At 38.6% G+C, this 13,282-nt stretch overlaps 1 long non-coding RNA gene across 1 annotated transcript; it reads left to right on the top strand.

Moving 5' to 3' along the window:
* The first annotated feature begins 263 nt into the window (after positions 1-263).
* LOC139627468 (uncharacterized) lies at positions 264-12,318 on the top strand. The gene is made up of 3 exons (XR_011692576.1): positions 264-392; positions 5,143-5,202; positions 5,337-12,318. It is a non-coding gene; the product is annotated as an uncharacterized lncRNA (long non-coding RNA).
* The last annotated feature ends 964 nt before the right edge of the window (positions 12,319-13,282 follow it).

The raw sequence follows: 13,282 nt of genomic DNA, 5'->3' as shown, positions 1-13,282 counted from the left end.
GAAGCAGGTGTGTAGAAGCAGGAAAAACCTTCCTCGGGGATGTGGTGGGCAGGTGAGGTGCAGCCATGAGAGTTTATAGATTTATAAGTTTATATATTTATAGATATTGAGAACCATAATGAATGGCAAGTACCGTGCTCCTGAAGATGCAATGCAATCTAACTGTCCACGCCATTTACAAGATAAAGTTGACTATGAAGTGAAAAATAAGAATAAACAAAACTCACATTGTCATCAGCAACCGATACCGCATGAGGAGATAAGTAGGAAGCATCCCAGATGAGCTCTCAAATGCTTTATAATTATCATGGCTGTCCAGAGGGAAAAGTAAAGAGCAGACAATCAAGCTGTGATGGGAACAGAGGACAGAAATCAACAGGAACTGGAGTAAAGTGAGTGTTGTCCTTTTACAGTAATTTTGAATTTTGAATTTTACCACCTTACTCCTAGCATCACTTTGAGTAAATGGGCGTGAGCTCCGGTTATTCCCATCACTGACCCGCTAGGCTTCGCAATTTGCTACAGTTGTCTTTTGTTTCTTGGGGGAATAAATTATGTGGAAACCAGCCTATAACACCTTAAATGGGATAATGTGATCACATATCTACTTTCAACCAGTGAGGGTTGACAGGACTGGGACACGTACATCAGTGAGCTTTAGAGGCAGGCGGATTCCGTTACCTTTAGGTAGAGTAGTTAAGCTAACCCGCTGCTAGATGTGGCTTCATATTTACTATCAGACATGACAATGTGGACAGAGTTTATCTATATACTTAGTGTTTTCATTCCCAGTTTCATGGAGATGCATGGCTTTATTTTCCTCTGACCTTGATGGGAATAAGACAATACTTGAAGAAGGTAAGGCAAGAATTAAAATGTTGTTCATCCAAACTATCTTGGTTACATCACACTGGCCAGAATGCAATACTCCTATTTGGCTTGGAGATTTCTTTGAGATTGTGGCTGTGTTGCAGTGTTGCTTTATAAAGATACAGTATAACCCCAATTACACTGTATCCTCAACAAAAGAGCCCTCCACTATCTGCTGTTAAGTGATATCACTCCTGCACTCAACCCCTGGGTATCAACTTAATATTTCTTAGCTTTGTTGCTGAGCTAAGACAAAAAGACTCACTAGCTTTTGTGACTCTCTAGGCCTGCTGAGGGAAAAAGAAAGGAATCTAATGCTGAGCTCAGCTTCTTTCAGCTATTAGTCTACTGTTAGCTGGTAATTATGTCTCACATAGCCAGACCAATAATTATGCAATTTACTTGTAAAGGACCAAGCACAAAGACCTACATTTCTCTTTAAGTATTAAGTGCAAAGACACAACATACTATATAAACCTAAGCACATGACATAATGATACTGCATTATATGCGCTGTGAAATTAAGAGTTTTCAAAGTGAATTTACAAAGAATTTTAAGAGGAAAACCAGTATACAACCAGGTAGGTGGCTGAAATTATCAAGTGATTTTGCATATCTTCCAGTCATTACTTTTTGGTCATCTGATAGTTAGCCCCTTATGAAAAATAAAGAAGAAAAAAAGATTAATGACCACTGGCTGTGAGACAGGTCTATTCAGTCCCTTTTAGGGGTTTGCACCAGCAACAACAATTATGGTGTGGCCCCAGAAAAGGATTAAAAAAAAAGTTATTATAAAGTTATTTTATATTAAATACTAATGGAAATTTTATGAAACTTTTGTATGCATGACAAGGCAGATTTCCTGTGAGGATGCATTTTATCCCACAAGACTTATGGATGTACAGTAATGATGCAGCCAGTGCTGTGACACCTGCTGCTATAGCAGCTGTACGGCCAATAGTGCACTAATGGTACATGGAAAATGCCGAGTTGTCAAAGAGGCTAAAAGTTGTCAAAGCAGCATCTATCACACCACTGAATCACTTTCCACCATTTCCACAGCTCTGTGCCATTATGTGTACAGCTATAAGACCAGCATATTCCCAACTGATCTGAAGATAAGGGGGTGGAGGGTGAGGGAAGGGGATACAAAACATTTGCTTATTAAAAAATAGGCAATTAGTTTCAGCCCTGAAAGCATCAACTTTGAAAAGCTCAGTGTTCACTGAATGTAAACATGGCCATGAACCTTTCTGCATACCTGAATCCATAATAATGTGAATGATGACACATGATATTCTCTTTAACCACAGAAAACGGGATGAGATAGAATTACTTATTAGGTACTGGATATTAGATATTAGATGTCATTCTTGCTTTTTAAATGTCATTAACTGTTAGTGATGCACACAATCTGTGCACTCTTAGTCATTTCTAACTTACAGTAGATAGTAGTGGTATGGGGGTATGTTTCTGTTACTGTGAGAAAACAGAAGTTGGCTACATTCAGTCTGCATTCCCTGAAGTTTCCTCTGCATGGACAACAACCTCAAAGGGCTTGTAAATGTCAGAGTGTATCAAGGCAGAAGACATAAAGAAAGACAAGCAAATGAAAAATTTTATCCCAGGGACAACATGACTTCCCTTGACTCTAGTCTGAACTTCTTTTTCAACACGGCACCATGTACAACATGTGGAATGAGACATGCTTTGGGGCACCATATAATGCTGCAGCTCCCAAAGCAAATCTTCATTCCATTGTTTTTTGTCAGTGTGTTACTGCATATGAAGATATTGTATCAGACAATATCTTTTCCTGTATCATGAGATGAGACCAACTCATAAGATTTGGGTTTTCTCCCCCAAAGTACAGATTTGTCTTCTACTAATGATCACCACATCATTACTACAGTTGTCAAACAACGCAAACAAAGGTAGCCAACACTGTTCAGGGCAATATTTTGATTCTTGGTGTCAAAACCCGTGTCATAAGGGAGGACAAGGAGACATAAACAAATTAAAACCACAAATATTAATCAAGACCCATAAATACTGGGCCAAGTATATCAATAATATCTGCAGTTACAGCTAGTGTAACCTAAAATCTCTGAAGTAAAGTGAGGTCACACAGTAAAACCTGGCACAAGCTCAACACACACTGCATCCTGTCTGAGAACATAATGCATGTGCAGCTGAATGAGCATTCTGTGAAATCAAAGGGAATCTTTTGCCCAGGGATTCCTACATAAGAAAGACACATAAAAGATAACGAAGATTAAAATATTAGCAAGTTATTTTAAGAAAAAGTTGAGTTGTTGTGTAGCTATGTTGGGAACTTACTGGAAAGTTAATACTGTAATACCTTTTATTCCTGAACAGGAGCAGAAAGTAATATTACTTAGGGACTGAGGGAGACTCATCTGCCTGTCCATCATATCTCTACCTGTATGATTGGCAGACTGCAAGCTGCTCAGGGAATGAAAAGTGTTGCGCCGTGAAACTGTGTGTTACCTCAGGAGGGAGCCTCCCAGAGAGAGGTTAACACCTGCTCAACCTGCTGAGGCTTGTGGGAAGATGCTCGTATAAAAAGGATTTAGTTGAGAGAGAGAAAGAACAACAGAGGAACACACAAACACACACATTTCCGCTTTGGTTTCCAGTTTCACCTGGCGTGTCTATACTGTACTGGGTGAAGATGAATTGGCATTTGTACGAAAACAGGAAACAGTTTAAATAATTGTTGACCTCCCTGTGTATGTGTTTTGTGCCATATCAATGTTATTCAGGGTGTTTGACTTAGTACCTCAAACACAGGCCAAAGCAGTAAGCCTCAGAAGTGAGAAATAAGGCTAGAGGCCAGACAGCTTGTTCTTTTAATAGATCTCTTGGTCCAGATGTACAATATATCTCTGTAATCACCAGCTATGTGACTGCGGTACACCAACACAGCATAAAAAGCTGCCCCTTCAGTTTTCATATTCATTGTAGATTATAAAGAGAATAATTATATCAACCTGGAAAATATTTTGCCCGTTCATTACCACTGTGTGTAACGCACACTTTAAGTAATTGTTTATATTGCTAGTGCTTTTACAAAAGCCCAGAGCTGTGACATGGAATTTGTTTATTTGTAGACAATAAATTGAATTTACATTTGAAAGGGAAGGGACCATTTTGCAATGCTTAGTTACTCTGTTTTTTCTTTTAACCACACAGCATTGGGGAATGTCACTGCTTTGCTAATCATTATTGCAATTTGAGTCACTCAGAAAAAACAAAATTGCTTGTAGTCATGTAGTCTGTAGCAGACTCTCTGATGTTCCATATTTGGTCATGGTGCATTATGGCAATTAGAAAGAAAATAATTTACATAAACACAAGTAAACAATGGAGCTGACATTACCAGATTCTCTTTGTCACAGTCTGATGAAACAATCAAGGAATGATTAAGAGCTTCCTTAGCAATATTTTCATCCTGGAGAAATAAAAATTATTGTCGGCAGTTGCCATTTCATCTTGTTTATATCAAAATGAGCACGTGATAAAATGTCAAATATTAAATGCCCAAGTACAGAATACGGTATGTAAATTGGAAGATAGTTACACCATGTTATCAGTGAGCATGGACACTTGTTAACCACATATAATAACATTGAAATGTTTTGTGTGTGGCAGCCTTCAATTGATTATCTTTGAGTGATATCCCTATCCTGAGGGCGGTTACTGATGTGAACATTGTAGTAACTATCATATCTGTCAGTCTGACACATTCCCAGAGCAGCAGCGGGTTCACCACATCTTAGTGAGAGACATCTTTAAGTAGACTCAGGGGAACAGGGCAGAGCTAAGGTTCACAGTTGTGTGTGTGTGTGTGTGTGTGTGTGTGTGAGAGCGCGCGCGTTCACGTGCGCAAGTAATCATCTGTTTGTGTTAATGTGTGTACTTACGTATACTACATAATGCATGGTATTTGGATTCATACTAAACATACAGTATCCACTTAGGGACAGTAATCTATCTAATTTTTGTGACAGTGTTACTGTGTCAGTAATAATTCATCAGACAGAATCAGTGAGGCTAGATCAGTATATTGCACGTGTCCCCAGGGTTCAGGAAGATGAGGGATACACAACAAGCTTTACTGACTGAAATTTTCAGACACGACAGTGGTGCAGTTAGGGAACATATAGCTATATGCAAGATATGATGAGTTATAAATACTTAATTTGTTCATCTTTAAACTTAAAATTGTCTTTTATTTTTTTTTTACAGTTACTTTATACCAAATGTGGAGAAATCAGAAAACATGGAGATTTGGATTCTTCTTTAGTGGTAATTTCTGACATGGTTGTTATGTAACTGAATCATGTTCTTTTTCAGGCTCAATATGATTATCCCAGACTTTCAGTTGTAAGACCCACAGTCTTTTCCATCTTCCCATCATAAATCTGCTCTGCTTCTACCAGATCAAGGTGGATTGAAAACCAGCAAACCACTCTCTGTGTCTCTCAACCAACTAAGCTGAACCATTGCACCAAACCACCAACAGCCAATCTCAGAGAGCCAACGATGATGCCCCCCTGCACGGTCTGTTGCCGTGGTAACAGTGCAGCAAGTACCTCTATAGCTCTTATGTCTCTGGTTATGGCTGTCAGTTTTCATTCTTAGGTGGAAGGATTGATCACTATTCTGTTCACCAAGTGTTGAATCAGAGTGGCACTGGTGCATAACAGCTGGAAGTGGCCTGAACTGAGACCGATTACCTGCTTCTTACTCAACAAACCACACATTAGGGAAAACCTGATGAATTCACTGATTCCTTCAGGGTGGAACATTTGTTTCTTCCATTTGGAAATGGACCGTGTGGATTTGAAGGATACAGGTAACCAGTCTCTTTATGACTATTATCACTGCCAAGGTATACATTCATGTTCTAGTTTGCAATATATCTTTAAATATACATTTCCAAGCAGAGCATAAGAGCATCCCCAGCAAGCATGCTTCAATAAGTCATAGCCAAAACTGTGTATGACTGAGGATTCACTGATTAAAAATGATTATTTTCTGGCTCCTCTAACTGCTGGAACAGTTGGAATTGCTTAGCAACACAGAAATAAGCTAATTAAGAAATGATGTGTTTAGGGCATAGCTATGAAGCACAATGTTATCATATGATAACAGTGTTAGTCACAAGGGCGGCAGAACCTGTTAAGATGCAAATAACCACAACAAACAGCACAACTGTGTCTCCTAACAGGAATGAAAAAGCTGCCACAATGCATCATTTTGACAAGCGGTATCACATCACTATTACTGAGCTATATTAATGACATAGTGTTATTATATTTTCTCATTGCAGCATTATTTCACTCAATCCTCAAACTTCCATGACTTCAGACTGGCAAGGAAGTATTCTACATTCATTTTAAGGAGGCTTTTCTATGGTAGTGATGATATTCAGAGACCACTTGCTGCTTGTGTTGTTTACACTTCAAAAGGCATATTTTCAACAGCAACACAATATTTCTCATAAGATAGAACCATCTGTTGTTTGAGTTGAGGCGCATGCTTCCAGTGTGCTCAGAAGACGCTCCGTGTCTGAATAATTCATTCCACCAGTTCAATTGAAACCTTCTGGATCTGACAACATGGTCTGTGATTCCATTAAGTTGTGCTCATGCTTCATTTACATCTGCACATTCATATTATCATCACAAAAAGGAAAAATGAAAAAAGGAGCATAACCTACCATGTATTTATGACAGATTAATTTGCAACCTTTTTACAGTATCATCTAAACATTCATGTGTGTATCACCATATCATTCAGTGAGAAAAAGCACAGCCACCAGTAAGGCATCGACCTGCATCATTGTGTTGAATTGATGTTTTGTTTCACTTCATTGAATATTGGAAGTAGATGGAGCAACATTGGATGCAAATAAGAGCCAGGTTTACATTACATTTATTTGCTGATGACTCTTTTTCCCTCTAGTTGCTTATTTTGAACACATACAGTATACACACGCTTCCTATTTCCCATCCAAGCCTACAATGTCAAATGATAACAAAGTCATAAAATAAAAATAGCCTAGAACACATATATAACATAGGGAATAACACGAGAGCCAATTCGGGAGAAATAAACAGGATTTGAGGAAGCAAGAGTTATACTCGCTGAACTAAAGAATTCCTCAGGGTAAGAGAAGGTGAGAGAGAGAGTCACAGAGAGAGTTTAAACAATGTGATAAAACATTAGTAGGAACCATTACATGCTCTGGCGTTGCTCTAGAAGCCATTAGCTTGTATAAACAGGTCATTCCTCCACTGAGCTCTACTCATTGATTCGCATATAATCTGTCTTTGCTCCTACTGCTCGCACTAAGTGAGCACAGTCTGGCCAGCTCTACAGTACATGCTAGCACTGCCAAAAATATTGTGGCTGACCTGTAAGGTCTGTCACATGATTTAGTACTTTCAACTAACTTTTCAGAGCTACAGCAGTGGTGTTACTGTGCGTTTTTATTAATGCAGGTTATATCTATTGCAGAGAAACAGTTTAGACATTAAGTGTCCCCTGGTGATGATGATGTAACCCGTAAAGAGCTTCCCTGTTGCTACAACCGTAGTGCATCACAACACACTATATCTGAGGCCATTACCTGAATGTTTTGGTTTTTTTTTCACACCTACAGGGCAGGAAATCACACTGGGAGATGAGTTGATTACAACATTTTACAAGAAGCAGGTACATCTGCTCGTTCAAAACTGTGTATGTTCTGGTTGAGGTGATCTCCCACTCTACACATATACAGGCTTTTTCACTGCTGTGTGAAACTACAGATGGGAATTCAGTTTTTCAGTGCAAGAGAAAGGTAGCCCACAAGATGTAACAACTGGGTTAGTGAGACAATGAAACTAAACAGAAACTTCACATTGTCCTAATTTTGTTGCAGTAGCTTATGCATTTAAGAAAACAGCTGAAAACTCTCAGCAACACTCAGACAGAGTCCTGATGAAAAACACTGCTATGCATGTAAATGGACACCCACGCTCAGCCCTAGAAATCACACTCAAGCAACACGGAAGGATTTCACCAGCAGCTCGCCAAGTCTTCAGTCAGTGTCTATGTTCTTTATTTTTCTCAGAAGAGTACAAAGACTGCATGAACATTATCTTGATCTTGACTTAAAACCAGTGAAACAAAACAGTAGTAGCTTTGACAACATATCTTGGGATGTGGCTAGATGTTTAGGATATCTACTGCTCACTGACCTGGTCAAAGGATGTCTGTAGGGTAACAGACCTGGCCCAATCAGAAAGTGTGATGAGGGATGGTTTTGAGGGAAGTGGCTTAAACAGGACATTTAAAAAATGACTCTTTAATTTATGAAACCATGTATCAAAAAGCATGAACCATAGCTGGATAGATAGATAGATAGATAGATAGATAGATAGATAGATAGATAGATAGATAGATAGATAGATAGATAGATAGATAGATTACTACTATAAAAACCACACCTGAAATGTATCCATTGTAGATGGACAATACACAGTATCCCTTTAAATCCACATTGACAGTTGATCTGAACAGCTAAGCGCCTGTCATCTAACCTGGCTAGTTGGACAATTCCTACAGTACAGAATGTTTACATCACTTGAACTGAAATGTGATGTAATTCTGTGTAAATCTGTTTTTTTAGCACTATGGTGCTACAGATGTAACAGTCTCATACATACATATCTTGTGGTGGGAAAGGCTGAAGGAGACATGTAAGAAAAATACATCAAGAGGAGGCACACACACACTGTGAGAAGTGGGTATTTGGAGCATGTTGGTCTGGCATGTGCCAACATCTTTAAGAGAGAAAACAGAGCTTTGTCACGACCTCGAGGTTTCAATGCTTCTGCTTAGTCTTGGCAACACTGAAGGAGTGAGACCTGCCAGAGGATTACCAGTAGAATAAATTAGCCTATAGTCAACCTTATAACTTCACAAAATCCTTTTATATCACATGCACCCACAAAAAATAATTAACTCTGCAGAGGAGGTCATATTTTGTGTCTGATAGTCTACAGAATATCTCAAAACTTGTATACATACTTCCATGAAATTCAGTAGACAGACAGTCCTCAGGCAATGGAATAATTGATTCCATTTTGGTGGCGATCTGGATCTGGGATTTCTATCCTGAGACAATTACCCTATTTAGCCATGACTATCAGAACTGTTGTTTTCAGCTATCAAACTAACAGAGACGTTAATCCAAATCCTTGGGGTTTATTTCCAGGGTGAGCAAACTATTAAACTTAATATCTCAAAAATAGAAATGCTATCCACTGTTGCAGCCTCAAGGCAGAGAATTGTCCAGTATTGGAGGAGCTTTTTATTCCTGTGTTGTCTCCTAAGTACCTAATTTTATGTTAGTAATACTTTGGCCGATAACAATAAGAAAGGAGATGAGAACAGATGGATGTGTGATGCTGGTTTTCTCGGTGTCTCCCTCTGATTCACTGTGACCCAGACCAATCTGGATAGAGAGATTGAAGGAATCAACAGATACACTGAGAGAGCAGGGTTCAAGATCTCTCTGGTTTTAGCCACAGAAACATACTGTAAACACACCCACATATGGACACACCAACAACCAACAAACAGCAGTGTAATTTCTATCTGTAAGATGCTGTGAGGGGGAAAAAAACAAAAAAGTTTTTTTTTTTTTTATTAGAGAGTAAAGTGGATTATAGAATCATCCCTAAAGAAAACAGCAAAGACTTAATTACTGATGTAACATGTACTGGCATTGCATTTTAATAAACATTATACTGCCCTGTGATCTGTGCCTCATTATATTCAAAGCTGAAACTGCCATTTTTAATTACCATAATACTGATTGCGGTATCTCTTAGAGTCAATATATCTTTGATTTGGTTTGAGGCTGGGTCCAAATGCTTGGAAGTTAAATTTAAGTATGTAGTTTAAACTGTAGGGTTAGTTGTCAGTTGTTCTATGAACCAGTATCAGCAGAGAAAATCTTGCTTTTGGCTTGAGGTTCTCTGTGACGCTGCTAATGAATTGCATTCTTAAAGGCAGGAGAGTTACTGAGAAATGCGTGAGCTATTCCTTCAAAGATCATATGGTAATTTAAGAGTTCAAAGTATTGGGATGGCGGTGTTGTCATGGTAACAATGAGTCCCTAAAGCAGAATTCCAACACTGTAAAGTGTTCAGTTCACCATTGATATCTGGTGGTGCTGGGGAGTACTAAAGGCAACACACCTTTACAAATATTATTATTTGTTTCATGTGTTTTAAACAGAAATAGAACAAAATGATGAATAAGAGGACATTTGCTAATCTTTATTCAATTTTGCAATAAATTAGAATAAAAAAGTTAAATGTTCTACAACGTTTCACAGTTTGTCTTTCTGTATTTTTCTTTTTTTTTTTAGAGGAAAAGGATTAAATGTAACATTGTGTTGCATTAAACCTGGTCTGGCACAGTTACACTGGTTTACAGCAGGATTCTGTTCTGCTGCCTAAAAAGAAAGACTTATGGTCTTATTTGGGATGGAGTGATTGTTTTGGTTCTGACAGTAAAATTTGATAGCTATATTATTTGGGTAGTACTGAAAAGTCGAGGCGTTAGACTGTGAAAGTGCAGTCAAGTGGTGACCCCAAGGGGGAAGGTTGCAATGGACCTTATAGGCTCTGTTGTTTCTTGTTATTGGTTCAATGATTTCCTTTGTGGCAAGGGACCAGACTGGAAGACAACAGGATATTGTTGAAAGAATGATTGCATAAATGTATGTTACTGTCAAAATTCAAATTTTACATTTTAATCTCAATTTCAGCACTTTTCACAAATGTTAGTGGGTATTTGCCACGATGTTGCAGCATACAGTACTTTGTATATACAGTGTCTATGCATAGGCAAATTGTGTGTGCATACATGCATGGTCAGGTATAAGGGGAATTATTTGGACATCACTACTACTATTTCCGTCAGTGCAGATGAAATCTGACCACTACACCCTACACCCTCAAGCTAATAATGACTCCGGCATGCAAAGAGTCAAAAACTATCCACCTTCCTACGTTAACAGCATGTCCCATGGGGCATTAGGGCTATTCTTGAATAGAGTTCATCCCAGGCTTTTGTCTTGTTGAAATTCAGAAAGAAATTCAGAAGAGCAGCACCAGAGATTTTCCATTTGTGTTGTCACCAACTGCAGCTTTAATTTACAATGACAATCACGCTCTACAGAAGCCTCCTAGTGAGTCTCTATAGCCTTGCTGTGGAATGCCAGTCAATTTCAGATTACTGCTCTGTGAATCCCTGCAAAATGCGTTTCCCCAGCAACTGGAAGATAACATGACAGGAAAATCATCTTGTGCTATCACTGTAAAAGGGGTTTCCTACTCTTTGCCAGCACTAGAAAGGGGTGACAGTAAATGAAAGAGAAAAAGAAAAAAAATGAGCAGGACAATGCAGAATAGCCATTTCAATTTTGAAATTAAATATGCATAACACTGGAGCCAGATAATGAGCCTTACCCTCAGGGAGGCTATCTCTGCAGCCTGGGGCTGCAAACTTCACACAGAAAGGCCCAGCTCTGCCTTACAGACTATAATTGTTTATTCAACTAAATATTCTGAATATGCTCTAATGCTAACTGACATTTCACAGATTCCTCAGCTGTTCCAAGTCTGAACAGGTTATAAACTGAGGACATTGATTGTTGCAGTGGTCTATAAATTTGTGGGAAAGAGCCTTTGCAGGGCTCGCCACCATATTGATTTTCCCTCTGTGGTTTATTAGTTTATGAAATCCTATATTTCCTCTGTCTCTCTGTCCAGGCTGCAGAACTACTTTCAAGGCCAATAAAAAGGGGGCCATACCATACCTGTATTTTCTTCCTTGTTGACAAAAAAACTGAAGGGCTGCTAAAACTGTTTTTGTATGCTTTATAAGTAAAATTGACTGGCCCTATCCCATTCAACTAAACCAAAAACCACGTCAATGCAAGCAGAATTTGCCAACTCAATCACTCACCATAATACTTTTACACAGTTTTTCTCTCTCTTGTGCCTTGCTGCTTTTAAAAAGCAAACAATACAAAAAAATACAGGCCGTTGAAATGAAAGAAAATGATAATAATCCACTTCATATAACCAATTCCCACGCTGTTGAGGTTTTCTCCTGTCATTCAGGATAATTTCTAGGGAGACAGATGATTGTTTAAACTGCTCAACAAAAATTAGAGCTTGTCACATCATGAGACAGATGTCAAACCATTGTGGGGCATGTGTATAGTATCTGCCATGCAACAACTTGAAGACTTGGCTTTGTTTATATGGAAAATGGTTTAGAAAATGGTGTAATATTGCTGATATATTAAGCTTCATCAACATGTATATTATCATGTAGATTACCAAAGTGGGAAAGGGGCAGTTACATTAAACTCTTAAATTGCTTAGTGATATCAGGTAACATTTGTGTAATCATGCTGATGAGTGGACAGCCATGTCCTTTCACTTACAGTGCTCTCATTAACCAAACATATTTAGTTTCACCAGATTTAGTTACAGTAGACAAGTAAATTCACTAAAAATAAGATTGTAAGCTTGTAAATTTGTAGGAGATAAGGTAGGCTGAAAAACAAAAACAATTATACCAAAACAATTATACTCAAACACTACAAATGTTCTTATGAGAACATCTGATTTAAATTCCACTTGATTTAAAGACAAGGCCACCACAGAGTCATAGTTAATGTACTCTTCTTCTGACAGACGAGAACCCAAATGCAGAACACAGACTCAAGGTACAAGTGATCAAGTGAAGATTTATTGTTTTGTTTCAGCAGATGGAGATTAATGGGGAAATAAGCGTTCCGGCAGAAGAATGCAGAGGGAAAGAGGGGAATGGCGGTTAGCAGGGCGGAACAGGTAATGAAGGCTGGGTGGTGAGCAGGGTTGAATGACTGATCAGAAGGCTGGGGACTGAGCCAGTGGAGCGGACTGATGAGGCAGGGGATTGACCAGTAGAAATGAACTGGTTACAGGGAGGTGTGTTGTGTTGTGAGAATGAAAGGCGGAGAGTCAAACAGGCAAACATGAGGTGACTCTGGAGCAGTAGGAAATAAAGCTTAGCCCAGAGAAAATACACAAGGCTAACTCAGAATACATAATTCTAAGCAGCCGAGAGCCTTTGGTGCCAAACTGGCTGAATGGCTAGTAGACATGTAGACATGTAGACAAGTTTTACCAGGGAGACATGGCAATTGGTATGGTTTCTCATGGACCTTGGAAGTATCAGTTTTACAGCAGATGAATTTATCTTTTCAATTTGGAATACACCAATGTAACATGGAGAGAGTTTTTTAGAGTCAATTTTAAGGTAAAAT

Source organism: Trachinotus anak, unplaced genomic scaffold (genome assembly GCF_046630095.1).
Source record: "Trachinotus anak isolate AG129_WGS33_773 ecotype Australia unplaced genomic scaffold, CSIRO_AGI_Tana_v1 ptg000011l, whole genome shotgun sequence".
Taxonomy (NCBI): domain Eukaryota; kingdom Metazoa; phylum Chordata; class Actinopteri; order Carangiformes; family Carangidae; genus Trachinotus; species Trachinotus anak.
Note: the sequence above shows the minus strand (reverse complement) of the source record. Positions and strands in the feature narration are given on the sequence as shown.